Source organism: Geotrypetes seraphini, chromosome 1, assembly GCF_902459505.1.
Source record: "Geotrypetes seraphini chromosome 1, aGeoSer1.1, whole genome shotgun sequence".
Lineage (NCBI taxonomy): Eukaryota > Metazoa > Chordata > Amphibia > Gymnophiona > Dermophiidae > Geotrypetes > Geotrypetes seraphini.
This window is the reverse complement of record NC_047084.1, coordinates 179613702-179623743: the sequence shown is the minus strand read 5'-3', so window position 1 is coordinate 179623743 and position 10042 is coordinate 179613702.

The following is a 10042-nucleotide window of genomic DNA, read 5'->3' as shown; positions in this document are numbered from 1 at the left end:
CGTAGCATAGTTTAAGAAAGAGAAGTCTTTAGGCCATTATTGAGCTGGCTTGGGGAATCTTGGGATCTTGTCAGTGTGTTGGAAACAGGATGCTGAGCTTTATGGACCTTCAGTTTGTCCCAATATGGCAATTCTTATTTTCTTATGTTAATCCAGTCCTTGGAACACACCCAACCAGTCAGGTTTTCAGCATGCCCACAGTGAATATATATAAGATAAATTTGCTTGCCCCCACCTCCATTAAATACACATGTATCTCTTGCATATTCATTGTAGAGATCTTGAAAACTAGATGGCTTGGGGTAGGCCGAGGGTTGGGTTAAGAACTCCTTATTTAGGATAATGACTGCCTTGTTGAGGCCAGCTAGCTCATGGCAGCCATATGCAGAACTGCCTCTCTGTAATCACAGAGCATCAGTACCATCTGTTAGCGATTTGTTTTCATTGCTATTCTAGTTCATTACAGATGACACACATAAATAAAAGCAGGTGAAGTGATTGTCTGAAAAAACTACCAGTGATAATTATTGAGAAAAGATTGGCCATAGCAGCAAATACCACAGAAACTTCTTCCTGTAGAGCAGAAGATACCAAGTGTTTTATCTGGTGGAAAAATTAATTGTAGGAGCTCCCTGGGGCAGCAGCAGCAGGGCTCCCTGCTCCCCACTATAAATAGAATAATTACAGCAGCAGCTCACAACTCCAGCACTAACATTGGTTTGGCTCAGTGCCAATATAAGGCAAGCTACATTCAGCTGCCCCTTCTTAGTGGTAGTTTAAGGCGAGTTAGGTTCAGATATAATGGGTATTTCCCTGCCCTCAGGCAGCTTACAATCTAAGGAGCTCTTTTACTAAGGTGCGGTAAAATCTGGGTTTAGCGTGTTCTAATGCGGAAGTTTCCGAAGAGCTAAGCTCAAATTTCCTGTAGCCTTATTATGGGGTATTTTATTTTATTTCTTTCTTTGCAACTTGTGTACTAATGTCCCATTAATGCATAGCACTTGTAAAAATATTAAATTTATGATCAATGGATGCGAACTTTGCACTCTCGGTCGCTAATTTGTACATGGCTAATTTTGAGGCCATTTGGATTGAACATTCACTGTTTTTGGATTGTATTTTTAAGTGGTTCCGATACATCAATGACATATTGATGTTGTGGAAAGGCAATGAGGATGATCTTTGCCAAACCATGGTCCCAGGGCATGAATGCCACCATCGACTGCTCTAAAGAACCCTCTCCCCCTTCTTCCTGGCCCAGCTCGGTCTTCAGCACCCTCCCATGTGTTCTTGGCCACCAATTACCTCTCTCCAGCCTGCTCTTCACGCATGCGCAGCCTCACGTATGCACCAACACAGGTGTTCTTCTCCTCCAGCGTCCAACCTAGTGTGGACAAGTGCTGCGACTGCTGGAGGGAGCTACAGATTGCCTCCCTTCATGGATTTGACCAGCCCAGGTCGCCTAAATGATAGGCATAGGCGGCCCCGGGTCGCAGCAAACCCAGGACTCTTCTAAACCCCAGAATGAGAGAAGGCCAGAAGACTAAATCCCTCAGCCAAGCTCAGGCTGCTTCCAATACTGCAACCAATGACTTCCCACCTCCCAGGTGAGTTAGAAAAAAATTTTTTTAACTGGTTAAATTAACTGGTTATATTCGCCCCTTCTTAAAAAATGAAACCTTGACATTTTTCAAACATACACAACACTCACTCACTCTAAACACTCACACCACTCATTCATATTTCAGGAACCATATATCTTGAATCACCCTTAATATACTGCCATACTTAGTACATCATGTAATCACATAGGTATCTAGGTAGTTTTCCCTGATTTTCCCTCCTTGGTCTGGTTTGACTAATTCCTGAATAAATGCTGATATTATCATGTTCATTCCCCATATCCAATGAATCACCTGTCCTTATACTTTGAGATTCTCTGTACAGGGAAAAAATGTATCATCATTCCAACCCCATCCCCATGAGCTCATCCCCGAACCTGCCCTGTCCCCACGAGCTCAGTCCCCGTCCCTGCCCTGTCCCCCATGAGCTCAGTCCCCATCCCTGCTCAGTCATTATATAAACACAAATAATACAGAGCAAGGATCAACAAAACCCCTGCCCTCCCTTTCACAAATATCCCCTCCATTATTGTGAAAACTGAACAAACCAAATTACTACAGAATGCTACATAGAAAAATCAAGCTAACAGAATGCTACAGTCACACATGACAGGAATAGTGTTAGGGGATGGCAACTGCCCCTGGTCAGAGAGAGAGCCCTAAGCCAGCTGGAAGATAAAGAAGCACAGCCTGGGCTTTGCGAGCCCCAGTTATGTCTAATACCAGCTCTAGCAGGATACATATTTCAAATCTGAAATATTCTAATCACAAAATATAAATTAATTTTTTTCTACCTTTTGTCTGGTAATTTTATTCTTCAAATCACATTGGTCTCAGGCTTTGGTTTTGGGTTCCTTCTGTCTTCATCGTGGCATGGCTGTCTCTTGAAGGTAAAATCAGTGCAAGAGGAACTGGGGAGGAGATGCCGAGTCTGACACGGGCGCAATTATTTTTACCACAGGAGCAAGATTTTTCACTGCTCCCATGTGGTGATAAAAGGTCTGGTCCCCATTCCCGTGGTAAACCAGTTGCAAATGTCTCCATTCCTGCAGATTTACTGTGGTAATCATGGTTTACCACTGTAAACGGTCCCCGTGTCATTCGCTAATTCTCTGTCTTTGAAGTCTGACTCACTTTCTGCTAAAAGAACCCAAGAGGTCTCTATACTGCCCTCACCCAAGTCACCTTTGTGTAATTTGTCAGTTTATGAGTCATAGTTTAACTCCAAATTCGGTTTATCTTTTAACCATAGGTATCATTCAATAAAGCATTTGTCGTTGGTAACGGTAAAACTTTTAAATTGTTATGATGTACTTCTCTGTCATTTCCTGCCAGGTCTCTTATTTTATATGTACTCCCCTCAGATTCGTACTCTTCTACCACTTCTTACGGGATATATCCCCACTTGTCCCTTAACCTTTTTATGGTCCAGAATTTATCTCACAATAATCCTCTGTCTCCTTGTGAGATGAGCGCTCCTTTTGAATGGCTATCAAATAACATTTTTCTCACTGTGGCTTGTTGGGCAGATTCTTTCTGAGCAATCTGCACTGCATCTATGATCATCTATGATGTCTTTTCACCCAATCATCCAAGGTTCTATCTATCTTTCATTATACGGCTTTTACAGTATATAGCAAGCACCAGCACTTTAGAGCACCATTATTATACTGTGCCTTAAGAATTTCATGAGCAATTGATCGCCCTGGAACTAAAGATAAGTTCCGTTCTAGGATTTAAAAGCAAACTAGATGCACATCTCCTTACGAGAGCCATTGAGGGACATGGGTGACTAAAATTACGCCAGGTGTACACTTGGCTGGGCCTCCGCGTGTGCGGATCGCCAGACTTGATGGACCGAAGGTCTGATCCGGAGATGGCAGTTCTTATGTTCATTTTGACTATTCATTGATATGTATTGTTTTACAATATATTGTGAAGCCGGTTTGGAACGGTAAAGGCAATGATGGTTCCATTGGCAACCACAGTTTGGTGATTTCACTGAACGGTTCGGTTGAAGGGTCTGAGCACTTTACTTTTAATTTAACTAATTTTATTTCATTAAAGCTGTGATATTTTGGTATATATATGCCACTATTGTAAATCAGAACTAATTCAGGCAAGTATTCTACCCCTTTATGTTTCTTCTCTTTGGATAATGTGCGAAGCATATTCAGCTTTGTTCTATTAAATCTTTCACACTGAGCATTTCCCTAAGGATAGTATGGAGTGGTGTGATATTTTAACATTTCAAATGTCCGATGTTTTAAGGCGTATTTCATCCTGGGAGTGAAGGGACCTGTTTGGCATGTATGGAGGGAACTTGGTCGTCATGTAGCCCGGCACTATGTCATGCAACGATTTGAATGCTGGCATCAGGCCCATATAATAGTTCATTATTGAACTAAGAGGGCAATATTTAAATTCTTATTAGTTGATACCTAAAATTAAAAGGTAACAAATATATAATAGTTTATTATTCAAATAAGAAGTTAATATATGTATGTTTAACTAGTTATTGAGTGGAGATGTGGCCTAGTGGTTAGAGCTGCTGCCTCAACACCCTAAGGCTGTGGGTTTGATCCCAGCGTTGTTCCTTGTGACTCTAGGCAAGTCAACCCTCCATTGCCTCAGGTAACATAGATTGTCCACTGGGCAGATAGGGAAAATGTTTAGAATACCTGACTACTATTCAATGTTCTTGGATCACTTCCAATTGCCTTGGTCCGAATGCAACAATTTGATTTGGCATGGGAGCAGCTATCGTAAACATATTGGTCAATACTAGCACATGTTCCAGCCCATTTGCACTTGCTTCCAGCGCGACATAATCCTTGGCTAATATCTCCAGTAGAAAGCCTGCTTGGAAATAAGTCTTTCGCCAAAACACATTGTTTACACTGTTGTATCCAATTTTTCACAGCCTAACCCATACCTGGCCAGTAATAATCTCTTCTTAGGTTTTACAAATGATCTCTTCAACTGGATGTCCTACATAATCATGCTTGGTTTGGACCACTTCCAACCTTAATTTCTTTGGAACTAGGAATTGTTTTATCTCCATGTTGTCCCATGGATCCCTTTTCATTAACTAGTCAAGATCATTGAATCCCAGTTTCTTTTGCTACTGTTTACTGGAGTTCCTATATTAATATGAGGTTGAGATCATCTTAGTTCATAGTAACTAAAGTTAGTCACCTGCCTGACACATTTTATTCTTGGAGACTTTCCCTTTTGAGCAACAGGCCACAACTAGTCTCTAACTTCAGCCATATTCATTAATAGGAAGTGGGGCTGAATCTTCCTGATCTGCTTCCAAGTCATGAGATTGTCTTGACAGTGCATCAGCTACTTGGCTAGCTTTTCCAGGTTTGTAGCTGACTTTGAATTCAAGCTCTGCCAACTGAGCGATCCATCTTTGTTCTGTGGCATGTATAGGGGCTGGCTCCAAATATTGTAACAGATTATGAACTGTTCTCCTCAGGCTACTGCACCAACCAGAAACCTAACTCAGGCAAATATTTTTTTAACCGTGTTCAGCTATTCATGCTTTTTTAAATAAGCGAATATCTTTTCTTTCAAAGCAATATAGTATGCACACTATCAAAAGGAAAAAAAATTAAACAAAACCTTGTTTCTTCAGCTCTTTTTCACAGCTTTTTTTTTTGCGTTGGAGCTCTCTGGAACAGAAACCGGACACTTTCTTCACTGGATTAGGTACAGAGCTGGACCAGTAACCCAGCAGGAACAGGAATCTGGAACACCCTACTGCCTAACTTAAATCAAAGGAGCAAAACCCTACCTCCTTCTGTGATGTACCCTTAGTGTTCCCTTCTCCAGTGAGGTATAAACATGTAGCACAATGTTACTAAGTTACCCATTCCAGGAAGGAGACTTTTTGGCCAGTCCTGGATTTCTGCTATACTCATCCTGGCGCATTATAGAGCCTGTTGCACTGATTTTCAAGGATAGAATCATGGACTGCAAATACTACACTGCTTTGGGATGTAAGTTTAAAACCAGGACCTCCCAATAAGTTTCCCTTTAGAATAAGTAACATGACAGCCCTAAGAATTGTAGATGACAAATGCTACACTGCTTTAGGTACAGAGCTGCCAAGTTACCAAATTCCAGGTGGGAGGCTTTTTGTTCAGTCCTGATTTAAAGCTATACACTAAAATAGGTTTGGGGGGGGAATTGTTTTTGGAGGGGTTGCCTTGTTCATTTAGGTGCCCTGGGGTCATCAGAGTCCAGACCCTGGGGGGGAATTTGGTTTGTGGTTTTCTTATTCAAGCCCTTGCATTCCTCTCCATTTCAGGAAGGGGGGGGGGGAGTGGTGAGTGTGACTTGAGGGATGGGGGAACAAAAGGGGGGATCGGGGGTCTATGGGTGGATATAATTGACACTTGTTTTATCATGCTGTACTTTGTTATGCAGATTTTTGCCTCTGTTCATTATGTTCTGTTACTTGTTGTTTTCTTTGTTCTGCTGGTGTTTTCATGTCAATAAAAATTGTTTGCAATCTAAAGCTATACACTAAAGGAGTATGAAATTTGTAGTCACTAACTCTACCCTTTGAAATCTGCGCTGCAGGTCCCATAATGCATAGGATGGGACTGGCTTAAAATTTCTCTTCTGGAACTGTATAACTTGGCAGGTCTGGTTCTATCCCTGCTGCAGGCTCCATAATGCTTCATGATGGGGTTGACAGAAATCCAGGCCTGGCCTCCAGTCTCACTCTTGGAACTGAGTCACTTAGCAGTGGTTCATGCACAGGCAAGTTGTGACTACCCAAATGCTTCCCTCTCTCTGACAGCACTTTGCAGTTTCAGCATGTTTAGGTGACAGGTTGAGGAGCTACAGTCTGGCATAGTTCCAGGCTGGGCTGTCAGCAGGGTGACTCAGCAGGAGCTATGCAGTGTCTGTAGTCCCACCTGTCCAACCAATCACTGGAATACTTCCAGGAAGGTGCTACCCAGGACCAAAAATTGTTCACCTCACCCACAGCAATACTGAAAGCCCAGAAGAAAAGAAGCATTAGAGGGTGTGGAAGGGAGAAATTCTTCCGGTAGGTGTAACTTCTTGTCACCTCACCCTATTAGTTATTTTGTGTCTCTGATGATCCTGTTTAGTATGTTACTGTAAACTGAACAGATTGCTATTTATCATTCCAAGAAAACTGCTCCGGGTTGGAACACAGGGAATTAATCCTCTATCAATGTCCTATTTCTACGATTGAAATGTTTTGATGTGTGCACGTCAAATGCTTCTTTGTGTAAAATATGACAACACATAATGATGATATACAAACAGTCATAGATCCAACGCTATCAAAACAGTATCGCACAGACTTATGTTAACATTTTAAAACTTTTTTTGTGAGGTCTTCAGAAGTGCCAGTCTATAGCCAAGTGCTTTCAATGGTTAAGGTACTTTTTCGGCACTGGCCTCGTCATGGGACCCACTTTTCTATAAATTATTTGTTTGTTTGTTTTTTACATATATATTTTATTGTTTTTAAGTGCTCCATGCTCATTCAAAGTTACTTGATAATATCATATAAAGTTTAAAACTTATCTTTGTTTGTTAAGTTGTTCATATTGGGAAGGGACCTGTCAATTCGACAAGTTTCGCCAAAAGGCTATTTCAAGAAGAATCCCCCCTCCCCCGCCCCCCCCCCCTTGTAATTCGTTCTACAATTTTTGTCTCCACAACCTCCATTGGGAGGCTGTTTCACACTTTCACTACCCTTTCCATGAAAAAAAATTTTCTGAGGTTACTTCTGATTCTATCCCCTTTCACCTTCAACCTATGCCCAGAATTTCCTTTCAATTGAAATATAAATAAAACTAGTATTTTAGCCAATTACATTAACGGGTGCTAGACGTCTAGTCGGCTCTCATAGTCCCTTGCCGCCGCCCCCCCCCCCTTCGCTTTCCGCGGTCCTGACTCCAAACCTGCCGACTTCAGCAGCGTCTGCAGCACTGTACACACGCTGCTTCGGGGCCTTACGGCCCCGAAGCAGCGTGTGTAGAGTGATGCAGACGCTGCTGGAGTCGTCAGGTTTGGAGTCGGGACCGCAGGGAGGGGGGGCGGCAAGGCGAAGAACTTACTTTTACCAGAGCAGGGAGTCCAGTGCTGGCGGCCAGTCCTGCCGGCGAGTGTAGTTAGGTGCTGTAAGGCTGGGGACCCACGCATGCGCACTCCTGCCACCACGGACCTACATCTCACAGAACAGGGAAAATGGAACACGCAGGTAGGAGTGCGCATGCGCGGCTAGGGTTTTATTATATAGGATAATAATCCATAAAGGAGATAAGGCTTGTACCTTTTTTATTGGACTAACAATGCATCTGATTAGCTTTCAAAGGTAACCCTTCTTCAGATCAGAAATAAGCAAATGTAGACAAATATCAGTATATATAGGTGAAACATGAAAGCATTGCAATGGCAGTCTCAAAGGAAGAGGGAGGGGTGAGCAAGAGCCGGGTGGGTGGGAGACAGAGAAGGTGACACATCAGTTTAAATTCATGGTTTGTAATGTGAAAATGATTCAGTAATAGGAAATATTACTAACACTGTGTTCATGTATTTTCTGTTCTTGCCCATGCCAGCTGACATTGGCCGTTTGATAGTGAACTAATAAGATACAGGGGACCTATTGTAAGCCGCTTAGAAACTAGATAAGTGGGATAACAAATTTTAATAAAACTTGAAACTTACTAAAGTTAACCCTCCCCTCCCCCCCCCCCCTTTTACAAAGCCACACTAGTGGCTGCCACGTTGCATCTTCCCAAAAGCTCTTTAAGTCCCTATGGTCTTTGGGGCAGTTACCGCAACAGCCCATGCTAAATAGCTTCGTTAAAGGAGGCTTTTAGTAGGGTTACCATATGGCTGCAGAAGTAAAGAGGACAGATTGAGATATCCAGGTTTTACTGACATTGAAAGCAATGGAAGTAATGAGGACAGATTGAGAGATCTGTGTTTTACTTCCATTGAAAGGAATGGAAGTAGAGCCCAAATGTCTCAATCCATCCTACTTTTTCTGAAGCCATATGGTAACCCTAGTCTTTAGTGCTAGCTAACAGAATTAGCATGTGCTAAGTGCCACATGACCCATAAATATACGAGGGTGGTTTGAAAAGTTTGGTAAAAAAGCAAGTCAATGTGGGCTATAACTTAGCCCAGCGAGTTTCCAGTTTTTTCACATCATAGGAAAAATAGCTGATGAAAAAACTGGAAACTCGCTGGACTAAGTGAATAGCCCTCAATGGTGACTATGTTGTTTAACTTGCTTTCTATCCAAACTTTTCAAACCACCCTCTTAAAATAGGATGTACAGCGTTTACCGCACACTAATTCTGTTAGCATGTACTAAGCTTTAGTAAAAAGGTCCTTAAGAGATGTAGACAAAAAGATCAACAAAAATGTTTTATTGGGGGTACCTGTCGGCTTTATCTCCTTACATCCTCTAATCCCTGCACTCTACAACTCTTTCCAGCTGTGAGAACCAACACCACCACTGTAATGCAACCTTGTATGCTTGTAAGCGCAAGCAATTTCATGCCTAGCTCACAGTATACTGATTGCAGGAAGGGGGTATTGCCCTCAATTTTTATTTATTTCTTAACCACCTTTTTATAAAGAGATTTCGCCCAAGATGGTTTACATTGAATAGTAGTCAGGTATTCTAAACATTTTCCCTATCTGCCCAGTGGACAATCTATAGTACTTGAGGCAATGGAGGGTTGACTTGCCTAGGGTCACAAGGAACAGCGCTAGGATCAAACCTACAGCCTTTGAGGGGCATAATTGAAAGAGACGTCTAAGTCCGTTTACGTCCATCTTGCAAGTCGTCCAATGTTAAAAAGAGCTTAAGACACATTTTCAAAAGATACGTCCAACTTTTTTTTCATTTTGAAAATCATCTAATTATACGTCCTGCCGATCTGATCGTCCAAGCCACTAAATCGTCCATTTTTATACCACATTTTCGTCCAACTTTCCGTCCAAGTCCAAAATGCCTAGAACAAGCCCTATTGGATGTGGGAGGGGTCTGCAAAGTGATGGACTGCTCACCCAGACATGCCACCTAAACAGTGGGGTACCTTACAGGGCACTGCTGTGAACTTCACCAAAAGAGTGCCATGGCTTCTCCTCCCTACAGCTCCCTTATAGGTTAAGGTGAGCCCCCCAAACCACATCCAGAATCCCCTAGACCACCCCAATAGCCCTTATGGCTGCAGGAGCCACTTATATACCAGTACAAAAGGGTTTTGGGGGTGTATAGGGGAATGCACGTTTCAATATCAATGCAGTGATTACAGGGGCTTATGGGCATGGGTCCATCTCTCTATGGGTCCCTAACCCACCCCCAAGACGGTTTAAGACACCTTTGTGCAGCACGACTAGGCTTTCCT